This window comes from Chenopodium album, chromosome 16 (genome assembly GCF_948465745.1).
Source record: "Chenopodium album chromosome 16, dcCheAlbu1.1, whole genome shotgun sequence".
In the NCBI taxonomy this organism is placed as follows: domain Eukaryota; kingdom Viridiplantae; phylum Streptophyta; class Magnoliopsida; order Caryophyllales; family Amaranthaceae; genus Chenopodium; species Chenopodium album.
This window is the reverse complement of record NC_137849.1, coordinates 39,918,123-39,934,495: the sequence shown is the minus strand read 5'-3', so window position 1 is coordinate 39,934,495 and position 16,373 is coordinate 39,918,123.

Here is a 16,373-nt window from a genome sequence, read left to right as displayed (position 1 = left end):
ACATATACTAGTAGTTAAATATATTCATTGACAACCGCGGAGTTAAAATGGAAAATATTTCATTAAAAAAAATAAAGTACTCCAAAAATTACTCCTTTAATTTGGCTTTTCAAAAAAAAAAATTGAGTTGAACAATGCAATACAAATATAAAATTATATAGAAAAATTTGTATATTAAAACTACGATAAGAATTGAATCCATTTGAATATGTTTTTTAACCCTTAATTTTATGGAAAATTTTGTTATATATAGTCATTATGATCTACTTGATTTCACTAAAAAAAAATGATCTATTTGAAGCGAAGATTTAACTAAGGACAAATAAAATGAAACAAGCTAAGATGAATGATATGGAATTGAGTCATGCATCATGCAGTTTACTACTAGTACTATGCCGTGCCGGTAAAAATAATCATGATTTATCCTTTATAGTCAAACCAATTTGGTTTCTCTAAAGTCCAATAATTATTCATTCCACTCAATTTTGAAGGAATAGCTTATTAGGGTGAGGGAGGTGAGTAATTTCTTAATACTCCGTATGTCATAACTATAATATTGACTTTTCCGTAATTATGATCGCATTGTAATTTTATTTTTTTTTTTTAAAAAAAAAAAACACAAATTTGCTTGTAATTTGAAGTCAATAAATCTAAAGAGGTTTTCTTTTGTTAGACGAATTTTGGTGTGGTTTATTTACTATATTTTGATCCCTATATTAAACTTATAGTTTGTATTAATTATGTATAATTAACTTTTTATATATATTTCCCGTCAAAAAAAAAAAAAAAAAAAAAAAAACTTTTTATATATATTTATAATTTAAATTAATTTTAATTTAACTAATTTAATACTCCGTACTAAAGTATTTGTCAAACTATCCTTAACTTGAATTTGACATTGAAAAAAAGAGATGATGTTATTTCATTGGCTGCAAGGTATGTAGTGGTAGAGCATCAACCAACAGAATGAAGACATACTATAATAACAAGATTACATAATAATAATACTCTAATTATGGTTGAAATTAAAGTGTTTTGGAGTAGATTGATAAGGTTTATCACATAAACAAACTATGACTGCATTTTATTTAATAAATTTCAACTTAGTTAAGGCCTATGACATGCATTAACATCTTAAATAATTAGGTCATGATAATATAATCTTCTCTTGTGGCACATTATAGACCACTAAAAACAAAAATTAATTTTATACTTTAGGATGAGATATGATCAAAATAAACATCGCAAAAATTAAATTAATAAAAATGAAAATTTAAGTATTTGTAATCATGCGAAAAAGACACCCACGAAAAGAACACTCTAGAAAGTAAAAAAAGATAATGTATAAAAACGTGTTGAAGTTGTTTTAAGTGGAATTATTTGATAAAACTTGAATGAAAATTTAATTAAAAATTTCTCTCACTTGGACTTTCAGAATTTGCTGCAACAATTAGAAAAAGGAGTGTTTTAACTGGACAGCATGATATTAATTGATGATTAGATTAAGACGTAAGGGTAGAGCTGGGCATGGGCCGGGTCAGCACGCGGGCGGCCCGGGCACGGCACGAGGATGGCCCGGCACGGCACGGCCCGACGGCAGGCCCGGCCCGGCACGATGGCACGCCCCTCGTGCCTCGTGCGGGCTGCGGTGGAAAAAAACCCAAAAGTGGCCCGGCACGGCACGAGCCCGGCCAATAGCCCGTGGCACGGCCCGCGTGCATGGCCCGCAGGCACGGCCCGCGGGCTAACGGCTATAAACTGGCGCTGCTCTTGTTTTTTCCCTCCAACGGCCATAAACGGCTATAAACGGCTCTATTTTCACCTATAAATACAATTATTATATAGTATGACTCACTGTTTTTCTTCTGTTTATGTTCCTTGCATTCATTCTTTCCTTCAAAATGCATGTTTATTTGCTCAACTTCTTTATGAACATCGATCACAACAAGATTACAATGATTATGTTCCACAAATGGAGGCTAAATGGCGTAAATATTACACTAAGCTTCCTATGGTTTATATGTTTGCTTCTATTTTAGATCCTAGATCAAAGTATGATGGCACATTTATGCTAATTGATATTTACTATGAATGCATGCAACTCGGTGATGGTGTCGAACAATATAAAAATCATGTGAAAGATAAATTTTTTGAGTTATATAGAGTTTATGAATCTAAATATGGAACCGTCACTCATTTTGCCCCTTCTCAAACATCCAAAAGCGTAAGTAAAACGGGCAAAAGTTTGGCGGCCCAAGCTGCTAACATGTTATCTAAGTTTTCAGGTAGTGGATCATCATCAAGGCGAACACAAAGCGATGTTTCGGAGTTGCAAATGTACTTAAACTACGACTTCATGAAAGGCTTGGACGAAGATTCGAGGTTGGGGATGGACATCCTAGATTGGTGGAAATCCCAAAGCACAAAGCATCCAATTTTGGCGGCAATGGCACGTGATATTTTCAGCATCCAAGCCTCCTCCGTTGCCTCGGAACGAGCTTTTAGTGCTTCGGGAAGGGTTCTAGACGATAGAAGAACAAGTTTGAAGCCCGAAACACTAGAAATGTGTGTTTGCTTGAAGGATTGGATGGATGCCCAAGAACGCATCCAAGATCGTACTTTTACGGCCAACGACAACATCGATGGTTCCGATCGTTCTGGTTCAACTAGCTCCTCCGCATTAGCTAGTGAACATGAAGCCGAAGATGAAGACGAAGAAGATAATGAAGACCTTGATTGAAGATTACCAACAACTCGAGAATTAATATTAATTAGCGAAAATTCTAGTATTTCCTATGTACTCTATTAATTAGTGAAAATGTTAGTATTTCCTATGTTGGCTATGTACTCTATTAACATTAGTCGTATAATAAAATAACAAAATAAGTTATTCATCAATTATTGTTAGTTGTACACTTGTACTTCATATTATCTTTTACTTAATAAATTTTTATGAATGAATTTTTTCAACTTTTAATTTTATGGAATATGTTATATTGTTATTTAATTTTTGTCTAATACTTATATAGTTATATGAATAATATGATATATAGTAAATTATGAATGAACAATAAATATTAATATAATTTAAACAATATTTAATATAACTTAACTCCATAAAAAATTTAATAATTATTAAATTCAAATATTAAATTGTATAATTATTCAATTCAATTTTTTCTTTCATAAAAAAAATTCAAGTTTTTTTAAAGTTTTTTTTAATTTTTTTTTTTTAAAAAAAAAAGAAAAAAGGAGTGTCTAAGCCGTGGGCCGGCACGGTGGCCGGCACGGCCCGCCTCCACCGTGGGCCGGCACGGTGGCCGGCACGACGGGCGGCCCGGCACGGCACGACCGGCACGGTGGGCCGTGCCGTGCCGTGGACAGGGAAACCTTGAAGGCCGGCACGGCACGGCACGGCCCGCCTCCACCGTGGGCCGGCACGGCCCGGCACGACACTGTTCATGGCCCGCCTAGGCACGGCCCACGGCAGGCCCGGCACGGCCCATGCCCACCACTACGTAAGGGTATGACAACGTACAAATCACCGTTGGATTTTGGTAGTATAACAACGTCATTTATGAGTATTAGGTGAATTTCTAACTAATGTTGATCATATTATTGCAGCTTCCATCATTTTTTTACCCAATATAAAGTTTGGTTTTAAGTTTTAACCTTGTAATTTACTCCAATTTCAATGCGGTGTAATTATTTACTTTAATAGCTTTTACTTAGCTTAATTACCGCAAAAACTATATATATACACAAATAATACCCCTTTGTTGCACATAGTAAGAAACGGAGGTAGTGTATATATATATATATATATATTAAGGTAAGAAGAAGGACCATACTGAGCCGGTACCTCTCACAGGTTTAACCAGCCCAATTTCGTAGGTCATCGCTTGAGAGTAGAGGGGGAGGTAAGGAAATCCCCCTACTCCCAAACCTTTTATAGTTGGTGGGGCTCGAACTCGTGACCTCAAAGTCACAAGGTGAGTTCCCACCAAATCCACCAAGCTTTGCTTGGTACCGCAAAAACTATATTGGTTATTTAGTTTACTACTTTAAACAAGATAATTCATACTCTAAATAGCAACGAGAATAATGTTGATATATACAGAGTACAGCTTATCAATTTGATATATTTATATATATGATTGTTTTTATGTATGTTATGCGTGCAATATCATACTTGTACATGGCTAAAATTGAATGTAATATGTCAAATCAATTTTTATGACGAATTTTAACTACTAGAAGTATTTGGGATTTTTTTGGTAACCATAGCTTCTCGACTTATCCTTTTTGCTTAGCGAGTTCTTACTTAATTATGTGTGGGTAATAAGTTTTAAAAAGCATTATGGTTTATCTTATTATTTTAGTATGTATTAATGATTTTATTAAGATTGTTCTTACTTGAATAAAAATTAGCTTGGCGAATTCTTACTTAATTGCAAATGTCAAATTGATTTCGTTGAAATTGCTCTCTTTACTCGTAGGATTTTCAATTTTGAAAGGTAACTTGTGCTTTTATAATTTGCAATTTGACAAATATTCATAATTATAAGCTATCTATAAATAAACAAATATTAAATTTAACATAATTTCACATCTAAAATACTCCATTCATTGTATATGTGGTTTCGAATTCTTGCAAGATATGAAAAAAATGTCAAATCATGAAAAACATTTAAGAACAAAAAGAGTACATAAATTAGCAAAATATCGATCTCAATTTGTCATAATTATTAAATATTTCATATCTTAATTATAATAATAAAACTATAATGGAGTGTCACAGTTTGGTCCTATAGCATTGAGTAATTAATGATCAATCAAATAATCCTACGTGATATAATTAGTACGGAGTATAAAACTAATGTAAGCACTCTAAAAAAATTACTCGTATTTATGTAGCAAGTACTAATAGTCAACCTTTTATTCTCTCCCGTTTTTATAGCCCAGGCTATTCTTCTAGTCAACTTTAAGGCTGCTATTTTCGTATTATTTTCTTTTTTCGTAAAATTTGAGCAACTCATTTATTTTTTTAATTGAAAAAAAAATATATATTATGAGCAACTCTTGAAGTGATCAAAAGTCACAAAAACCCTTTCGATCTAAACATTAAAATAAATCACAATATCCTCGTCGAAAAAAAAAGTCGTTGATCATGGTTAGGTTCTTAGGTATTCCAACTGTAGACTTGTTAAACTTAAAAATAAATAATTTAATTTTAGAAGAAAAAAAAAATTACTCCCTCATTGTGTATTGTTTCTTTTGTATAAGATTATTTTTTAAAAATCATAGTCAATATTTGACCGTGAATTTATATTACAGAGTAATACATATACTAATATGGTTAACTAATAAATTATTAGATTCGTTCTAATGTTTGTGTTAAAAAATAAATACTAACATGTATGAATATTTTTAAAATATCAATAGTTTATACTTTTGAATATTCTCTTTGTTCCTTTTTTTCTTTCATCTCATTAATTGCATACTTCTTAATGTACAATCTTAATACAGAGTAATATTTTATATTTGAAAACTATACAAGTACTTTGTAGTTTGTATATTGAACTTATCAAACAATATTTCATGGGACTATATATTTTCTTATAGAATTTCTAATTATACAATGTAACGATATTTACAAAGATTTAAGTTAATAAAATAATTTTTTATATATAAAAGTAGACCAATTAAGAGTTGTTCACATGGTAAAAACTTACCATACCTTAAATTCTGAGCTCTAAGCTTCCAATCATATTCTATCCATCTGTAATTATTTATCCCATATAAATATTCACTTTATTAAGTTTTGGTACTACGTATTTGGAGATTGGGATTTGCTTACCTTACAAAGAAAAAACCCGCATAATATTACTCTGTAATTCTGTATGTAGTAAATATTACTGTATCAGTATGCACTCAATGTTTGTTAAGAGTAATTGTAAAAAAACTTGACAAAACGCAGAAGTTACGGCACAAAACGAGAAATAGCACACTCAACAGAACAACATATCACGTGGTCAACCACGTGATTCTCCTCCATATTTGCGGCGCCACCTTGCTTACTCTTCCCAACTTCATGGGCTTAAGACCCGCGCGTGACATCGCACATGACTTCATCTATCCACGTGGCATCATATTAAAGCACGTGATATCCACGCTTCTAATGCTCACGTCATGTATAATTTCAATTGCTTAAGATCCAAATTAACGGCTATAAATGATGTGAAGTTAAGTATGAGAAATATTTTTGAGGTTTCACATTATTAGTGCTTCAATTCTATTAGTTGACTATCACAAAATTATTGCTTAGCTAAGATTTTGAATCATTATTCTTTTTTAAAGCTAAGATTTTGTTTCATTATTATTTTTTTAAAATGCATGTTGAGGGTTTAATTAAGATGATATTACACTTTGAGAACATTTGGTTGTTGAGTTTAATTAAAGGTCACTTTGAGACCATTGCTAGCACTATCCACTTATTTTAAGTGGGTCATTGATAATAGATAACTTCAATTTTGTTGATGATGTGAGCAATTTGGTGTTTGTTTGTTATTTGCATCGTAAAATTAGCTTATTATGATTTGGAGTTTGAAGTTTATAGGTTAATAAGGCAAGAATAATACATTTTTAGATATTAGCACTTACCAAATAAAAACTTATTAGCACATGATATTAACTAATTTTTTTTGGGTAATGTTATATATAGCTCTTATTAGGGTTACAAAAATTATTAAATATCTTTCCTTATTTGATATCGGTTTAGGAATGCATGACAAAATCCCGTAATCAGTGTAATTAATGAAAGATATTTCATAATACTTTTCTCTTTTAACTTTTTACACATAACCCTTAGGGTTATGTATAACATTTTCCGCTTTATTTTAACCCTATAAATGTTGATACTAAAGTTATTTAATCTATCTCCTTATCTTTCTCCTCCCTATAAAACCTTAGCCTTTACCGTTAAATTTTGGAGGGGCTTTCATCATCAATTTTTTTGCCTGTGAAAGTCTTAATAATCTTTGTTTCTCCTGTGATTCTTCATATGCTTTTGTTTTTTAATTTTTAGATATAATAACCCTTACTCATCCTCAAAAGACGGAGTCTTATTACTTTTCTTCTCTAGAAGGATATTTTCTCCTTTGAAAGACAAGATTTGATGAATCAGATGAAAATTAGATCATCTTCTCGTTCACAACTAATCATTAGCTAGATTGTCCCACACAAGAAGTTGTACATTCCACTGATGTGAGCGGGAGGTGTTTTTTAAGTGCAAGATATACTCAATGTTAACGACTGTACATTATATGAAAGTAAATTCTTTATTTATTTCAATACGTAGTTTTTGTAGATGTCATATGACTTTTTATTAATAAATTGATTTTTCTATTTATTTTCTTTTGAAGAATTTAATATACTTATTTGAAATTTATTAATTGTAGTGAGTAAATTGAACTTGAATAAACCCTTTAATATTTTTTCAAACTGTACTCCGTACTTATTACGGAGTATTATTTACTTTATTTTTCTTGTCCTAATTTGAACTAAAAGAACTTGTTTCATTAATTTATTTTAGTCAACATTGGCTTATTATTTTGGGATGAAGACATACCAGTTATGCTGAATTAATACTTTATTTATCATACTACTCCGTATCATACATGGGATTATGTATATATTATTGCTTCATTATTGTGTTGCAATAAATTAGAATTATGAATTAGAATTATTTTTGAAGCTTAAAAGTTTTGAAGATAATGAATACAAATTAGCAAACTTTAACTAATAAGAATTCTCTAAGTGTTGTGATTAGAACAGGTGAAGTAGATTTTGGAAGTGGAAGAGTAACCTATCTAAGAAGACTCAAAGAGATCTCAAGGAAAGTTAAAGAAGATAGGAGAAAAGTTCCAACCAGGAACTAACTGAGTTCCCTAACAGAAACTTGAAGACAGCAAGTTGAGAAGTTCAATTTGGCCTGCAGGAACTTAGTCCTGGACTGCGTGAAGCCCAAGCATCCTAGAATACAATAAATTGGCGAAGGCAATTTAGTTTTGTTAAGTTTTTATCTTTTAGATTTGGTGTAAATATGATTGATAAGTTTACGTGTGAATATCTATTAGAAACGTGACAAAAAGAGATTGGCAAGCTTAAAATAGGAAAGTTTAAAAAGATGAGTTTTTAAGAAAATATTTTCTTAAACGATTTATTTCTTAAAAACCGATTATCAAAAGATATTATTCTTTTGATGATTTATCGTTGATAAGTTTTTCTAAAAAGATTTTCTTCTGAAAGATTTACATAAAACCGTGTTTTGAGTTTAGTAAAATAACGTATTTATCCTTTAAAAACCCTACTTTCTATATGAGCAAGTCTTGTATAAATTGTAGAAATCTCATTTCATAATTTTTTGTGAGTTTATGCGTGAGGAATTCGAAGAGTGCTTAAAAGTGTAAGTTTGCCAAGTTCATACTTTGTCATATTAGTTTCGGATTTCATGTGTATCTGACCTTTCATATACTAGAGTCAAATTATTGTATTGGTTGGGTTACTGGGTGTGTGTGTGTGTGAATTACTTCTTTGCATACCGTGTTGTAGGCTTCAAGATTGAAGTTGAGTGTTAGAGTGCTCAGGGAGTACGAGTGAATCTAAGTCAAGGACTTAGGTTGGATAGGATAGGGTCCTACTGTGTAACAAGTTCAGTTTGGAACTTGTGAGTAAAGGTCTAAGCATAATAGGTTGTAACTTGTGTTTGCCCTATTATAGTGGATTGATTTGGTTTTGGAAATCCTTTAGAGGGTCGAGGTTTTACTTCCAGTTGGGCCCTGAAAGGTTTCCTTTTAAAATATTATGTGCATTGCAAGTTCCTTTACAGTTTGTTTTATATTCCGCAAAAGTAGCCATTAGGAACTTACATACAATTCACCCCCCTCTTGTAGTGTTCGTCTCAACTAACAATTAATTATGTAATTATGATTGAAATGATGATTTTCATTTCATTGATTGGTTATTAATTCTTCACTAAGTGCGTGCATGATGAGTTGTACAAACTTATATACTCCGTAGCTAAGTGGGAATGTAATTAATCCACATAATTTTTGTGCTTAATTATGTTGGTTGACTATTTCGAGATAATTGCTTAGAAGAGATTTGTTGAATGATCTTTGGAGCATGTTTGGTGGGAGTACATTGATTTCCATAACTATTTCTTCCCAATTGGCAATAAGAAATATGTAAAATTAATAAAATTCAAGTGATATTAGTGCTTGATTATTGCTTGAACAAACATAAATTATTTGATATTCAATTTACAGTTGGCATCTCACTTTACCATTGACAAATTGTCCCTTGCATTGAGTTTGGATTACGCAGTCTAAATGTCCAATTAACAAGGTTAAGGAATGAGCATAGTGTTTCCTTCAAGAATGGTATTCGTGTTAGCTAGGTTGTTCTCCCCTTTTTTGAGCCAATCCTCCAATTTCCCAATTTCCATATGAATTGAAAATTTTTATTCTCAATATAATGGTCGAATGTGCATGATAGGAAAATAAAATCACTCGATTTTTTGAGATCTTTTTTGCTAGCTTGCATATGAAGATGTACGGAGCCTTGGGAAGATGCACTTGAGATGATTTTGATCTATCGAAATAATTATGCTTTTTACCTACAGAGTATTTATTTATAAAATTCACTACTATCACTTATTTTAAATACAGGCCATGACTTGATTTTATGTATTATCCGTTGGTTAAGCCTCATTCTTTTGAACTGAATTCTATTGAATTGAACTGGAATGACTTAAGCTAAACTGAATCATTAATTAATTAAGTAGTGGTACAACAACAACAATAATAATAATACTCCAATAATTACTACTAGGAATAATATTAATTAATATTAAATTGTTATATAATAATAGTAATAGTAATAATAATAATAATTGCTGGGAGTAATATTAATTAATATAATACTTTAATAATATTAATATATTAATTAATATTAAATCGTAATATAATAATAATAATAATAATACAAACAGAAAATAATAATAATATGAACTATACTAAACTAAATCAAACAGAAAATAACCTACAGAAAAGTCCACGAGAACAAGGCCTAAGTTTAATATACTTAGAGATATTAATAACTAATAAGAAAAATGTTATTATGTAGAATGTTGTCATATTAGTCTCAAGGACTCTCAACATATATCCAAAGACCAAAATATCCATTTTTTTGTTCAATACTCTAATATACTTAGAGATATTGATGACCAAAGTTTAATACTAACAAGCATTATTAAAGGCAAATTATTAAATGTATTGTAAAATAAAATAAATGTACACCCAAAAACAAAAAAAAAAAAAAATGGTTTTGTGGTAAAGTTTTAGGGTAGGGATTTCTTCCTTACCTTCTCCTACTCCCAACTGGTTTGTCCCACTTCAAGACGAATTAGAATGTTGTACCTATTTTGAGTTAGATTGAATTGATTATTCATCTTAGCTACCTAGCTAAAAACTATGCTCAAAATCATTTGAACATGTCTTGCTAGCTCAAGCAACACATCGATCTATAGCACCATATCATAGTGGAGATGACACATACATTCTAGCCTCCTATGTAGGGTTGAAAAGGGTCACACAATTAATCTTATGTTATGACATTTAGTGGGAAGCAAACCGGACCAAAGATTAAGGGTCAACCTACTTCAACATTGATCCACAACCATTCATTTGTATATTTATGATAACATATCTTTATACTAGCTTCATTTCAGAATAATTAGATATATGGTTGAAGATCATAATATAAGTTCGTTGTTGAGTTTTTCTATACTCCCCTCAATTTCAATTACTACTATGACTATATACATTTACTAAATACTAATGCATCAATGAAATCATAAATATCTATAGTTTCACATCAGTAAAATAAAAAATATAATAGTTAACTATAATGTATTAATTAATTAAGTAGTCATTCATGACTATATTTTTTTGAAACAAGTCATTCATGACTATATAATGTTTATATATTGAGAGAAATTTAGAAAATTCTATCAACTTATTAATAGTCCCGAGATTCTAAATAGGAAGAAAAAAAAGGGTAGGAGAAGTTAGTGGGCCACTGGGCCATGGTAGGTGAGGTAGATACATTTTAATAACATCACTGTATCTTTCCAATTGTAATAGAATTAGAGGTGATCAAAGTTAGCCCAACTCGATTTTTGGTAGGTTTTGAGCTGAATTTTTCGGCTCAAAATCGGGTCGGGCCCGAAATATTATTTTTTTGGCGGGTTAGGGAATGCATTTTTAGTTAATTTTTTTAGGCCCATCACGAAAATGGCCCGAAAAAAATGCACAGTCCGACCATTTTGGAGGGTTTGAGAACAAAAAATCCGACCCGAACCTTGGCCCTGCCTGACCCGAGAAGTAGCTATTTTTTTGGCTTCGGCCCGGCCCACCTGATGATCACCTCTAAATAAAATGTTCATTATTTTGAAATGGACAAAAGAGACTAGAAAAATATATCGGCAATTATTACGAAATGGATGAATTATCTACAATCCAGAAAAAGAAATAGTTACAACCCTTATAGGGCCTAAATACTCAACATAACTTTTCCTCTAATGTCATACTTACTACTTAGCCCCTTTTATTTTGAGTTTTACAGAACTAAATTACAGTAGAATAATGAACTTAACTAAGTTAATCGAAAAAAAAAAAGAATTTAATTAAGCTAAAAATAAGAACAAAAAAACAGGATTTTACACCAAATTGGTAAAACAATGCTATTATATAAAAATCAAAGTCTATGAATATATTCACTACTTCAACTTTGGGCAGTTTTTAACATTTGGCTCTCAACCAACATACAAGTAACAAATTGCAAGGCAAAGTCCCCATCGAGTCATGGTCCCTATAATAAATGAGTATTAAATAGCTAGTTTAATTGGTTAAACTTATAAAGCGAAAGTAGTGTAAAAACCATTAGATCAAATTACACTAGCATAAACTCTGTTTTATAGACCGACCTCAAAAAAAAAAAAAAAAGTATACACTTGTGGATAATCTTATAGATAGTTAAACTTTGATTTAGGTACAACATACGCTTGTGGATGATCTTTTGGATGGTTAAACTATTGTATAGGTACAAAATACACTTGTGGATGATCTTTTTGGATTGGTAATAAATTTTTTGATCAGGTACAAAAATTGAATTTAAAACAAATAGCCAGGCAGTTGTAATGCCTTTTAGAAAGGAAGGTTAGAACTTAAATGGCGGGCTAACCTAACCTAAATTTAGGCTATGGTGGGGCGCAAAGTCACAACAACATGGCCTACAAATTACAAATTACAAATTACAAATTACAAATTACGAGTATTAAATTAAGGGACCAAAAAAATAGATAAATAAAAATTAAGGGACCAAAAAACTAAAAGGAGTTTCATGTGCGAGTAGTCAAAAACGCGTTTTTGCAATGGCCCCATACTCAACATTTCTCATGCTCTTCCTTTGTCATCATAACTCCCTTTGCTCCGACACTTTTCTTACTCCATTATGGACTTATTTGGTAAATGGTTTTTCATTGTCTTTTTGATTGGTTTTGGCTTTTTTATTTGGTCAAATATCTAAAATTTGTGTTTGGTAAATGACTTTTTCTTCAGCTGGCTTTTAAGCCAAAATGAAAAAGCTACTTGGAGTAGCTTTTGGCTACCTAAGTTATTAATAACATCCAACAGTCAATTTTACCAAACATGTTTTTAGACTAATAAAAAGTCAAACAGCCAACAAAAAAGCAAATACAAACAGCCAGTCAAACCAACCGACAGCCAACAGCCAACAACCAGCAGTCAATTGCCAAACAAGGCCTATTTCTCAATATCCTTTGTTTGTAACCGTTTCTATTTTTACTTCCGCTTAAACTATTATAAGAAACGGTTGCTTAAAGCCTTTTGTGATAAAGGATATGGACTTGGTGGTAGTTGTGGATTATGATTTATGATCGATGTATGATCATTGTGTTGATTGTTGGGGATAATGTTCTATACGGGGTTTAGGGTGCGTGGTCCAAAATATTTTAAAGGCCGGAAGCATCATGTGATGATTATTAATATTGAGTTTAAAATTAAGATGACTTATATTATCTATGTACAGTAAGAGTAAGATATATAGGAGCTTTTAGGAATTTAAAGTGTTTAATGTAACAAGCCGATAAATAAAGTAAACATAATACACTGAGGGTCTGTTCTGATTTACCGAACTGAGTTGAGTTGAGCTGAATTGAATTAAACTGATTAGAGTTGAACTGAACTGAACAGAACTGAATATTTTATGAGAGAAGGAAATTAAAAATTGAAATGAAGTGAACTGAACTGAAATGAATTGAAAATAAGCTAAAGAGAACATGTTCAGAATCAAATGGAGGATTGTTGAGATTGAAAATATAAACATTGCAATTATTTAGATCATAAAAAACATTTTACACGGAACCTTATAATTATAGACAAGAAGTTTCTTTTCAATACAATTAGGGAAGAAAAATTTATGAAAAGTGGGTAAGATGATTGGAATTTGGCCTTTGCTTTAATTTGTTGTAGTACCGGGACTAATAATTTAGCTGGGGAATTTATTTTTCTTACAACAATAAATGGACTTAAATGAAGGAAATAAATTACTGAGTACATAATAATATTCGGGCCTAATTGCCAATAGAAACGACCTTTATTTACCTTAAGAGTTTGAACACTTGTAAGTTTAAGTGAGCTAAGCTTCAACCTTGAAATTTTTTCCCTGGAGCCGTACGGTTTATTATTATTATTTTTTTAATTTTTATTTATTTATTTATTTATTTTAAAGGTGAAATGAACAATTAGTTATTTTGTAAAGAAGATATATATTTAAAGAACATCCGTAATATTAATAAAGAACATAATAATATAATGGAATAAACATTATTTTTATTTAACCATCATAATATAAAGACAAAATTCAAAGAACATTTCAAAATAAATAATGAACATTATGTCACAAATAAAAGTATGTTATAATCACAATCAAAGAACATGGAGATAAAAAACATTATTTAGCAGTATATTCTTTCACTCCAAGTATATGTTCATTACATTTTAATAGCATGTTCTTTTCGGTCTAAATATATACTCATTACATTTTAATAGTGTGTGTTCTTTTCACTGTAACTATATGTTCATTACATTTTTATAGTAGGTTCATTCCGCCCTTTTTTTTTTAATGAAACGTATGCACCATCATACATACGCCTCCAGGAACCACGAATTGCTTCAACAGTTCAACCTTCATCTTAAAATTGATTGAGAATAGGAGTTAGCTTCTTAATAAGATGTACACAATAATGATCAATCTGATTTATTGCACATCATGTGTGTGCCTTCTCTTCCTAGCATTTATCAATGCTAACATTGATTGTTTCTCATATTTAAGATGCAATTTCAATAATCATGTAATTAATTATACACTTTACTTCGTATATAAGTAGGGGTACGTATGCACAAGTGCACAACCAATTAGAATTAGAATTAGAATTAGGAATTTAATTATACCGAATGGACCAAAATCAGACCAGTAGTTATTTGTCCAATCTTCAGTGCTACAAAATTATTGCTTTTAGGGTTTCAATTAGTTTTTTCTTTCTTTCTAATTTGGTTGTTTGATTTGAAATTTCAAATTCGACAAAAGGTAATCTTCAATTTCACAAAAAGTAGTATTTTTTATGTTCACCCTCTTTTTTTTTTTTTTTTTTTTTTTTTTTAAAGAAAGAGTAGTTTTGAATAAAATTTGGGATAATTATATACTTGTATTTTAAACACGCTAATTGCAGATTTGTTGTAATATGTGAATGTGATTTCATAATTTGGATTGTAGATTTGCTAGGGAATGGTGGGACAGATTGAAAGTGAGTTTTTTGTAATTTGGATTTTGGAGAGCTAGCTGATGCGATTTTCTTTTTGAAAAAATACTCCTTATTTCGTGTACAATTTTCCTTCTATTTTTATGTACTTAAGGGTTTGAATTGAGGGGTTTAATTTAAACTAACATCTATAACTAGTAAGTGATCGTCCCGCAATCAAGGGAGAGCCCACTTCACATGATCAAACGAGATTTCATCTCAAAATCATATAACAATAGGAGGTTTGGCTTCCTATAAAATGTTTAATTCTCTCAACTTATATTATTGTGGGACACTATATGTATTATTGGTAGGATATACTTCAACTTTTAGTGAAAGATGGTTTCATTATTATGTGTTTTGAGGGCAAAATGGGTTTATTCAACATGCCAAACTAGTGGCTTCTAATGCCTTGTTGAGCCGATAATCAGGTCATGTCAAGTTCACGATGAACCATGCCTATGTCCAACCCTCTACAAACTTTTCAACTGAATTTTCTTAGTTTTTGCTTGCCTTACATCAAATACATTGAAACTTAATTTTCAAAAAATTGTGATAAAAGTTGGAGGATGTTTGGGTGGCAAAAGCTCTAAGAATCTCAATTTTTTACAATACGAGTTTAGGGTATAATCATTCACCTAATTTTCACTTACTGAACTTAATTGAATTAATTAGACCTTACTAAAACTTATTTTAGTTTAATTTGTACTTGGGTAACCTTAATGAGAACTTATTTATCCTAAACTTATCTAATCTAAATTTATAGAACTTAACTAAACTTATTAAACCTGAAATAAGTGGAACTTATACATAGTATTATTTACATTTTACAGTAATTTCTACTCCGTAATACTTAACCAAACAAACACTTATACATAGTATTATTGGGGGGGGGGGGGGGGTAATTGAACCAAATACATACATGATATTCACGATGAGAGCACAACCAGTTTCTCATTATGACTTTTTGAGTAAACATTTTGAACACTTAAACAACCACCTCATTTTTAAAAAATTGGTCTTTTGTTCCCTCAATGAAACACTATTGTTTCTAGCTATGGTTGTCAACTCGACATTGACGATAAATTAAACTCTGATCTCATGACTTATATCAATATAAACATGTATAATTTAACGTACATGTGTTGTTTGAAAAGATTACAATACGACTATTTGAGAGCGGAGGAATATCGTGCCTTATATAACAGGGATTCCATTACGGAGTACTTGTAGATTTTGCGGCTTAAACATACATGCGAATCTTAACTCGAATAGGTGCTTTGAACCTGGCATTAAAGCCACCAAAATGCACCCTGCACCCATCAAATCCTCGTATCTAGCAAAGTTTAATTAATTAAATCAAACATTAATACAGGACAAATTTCTGCTTAATGCAGTACTTAGCATCTTAATATCTAATCTAATGTAA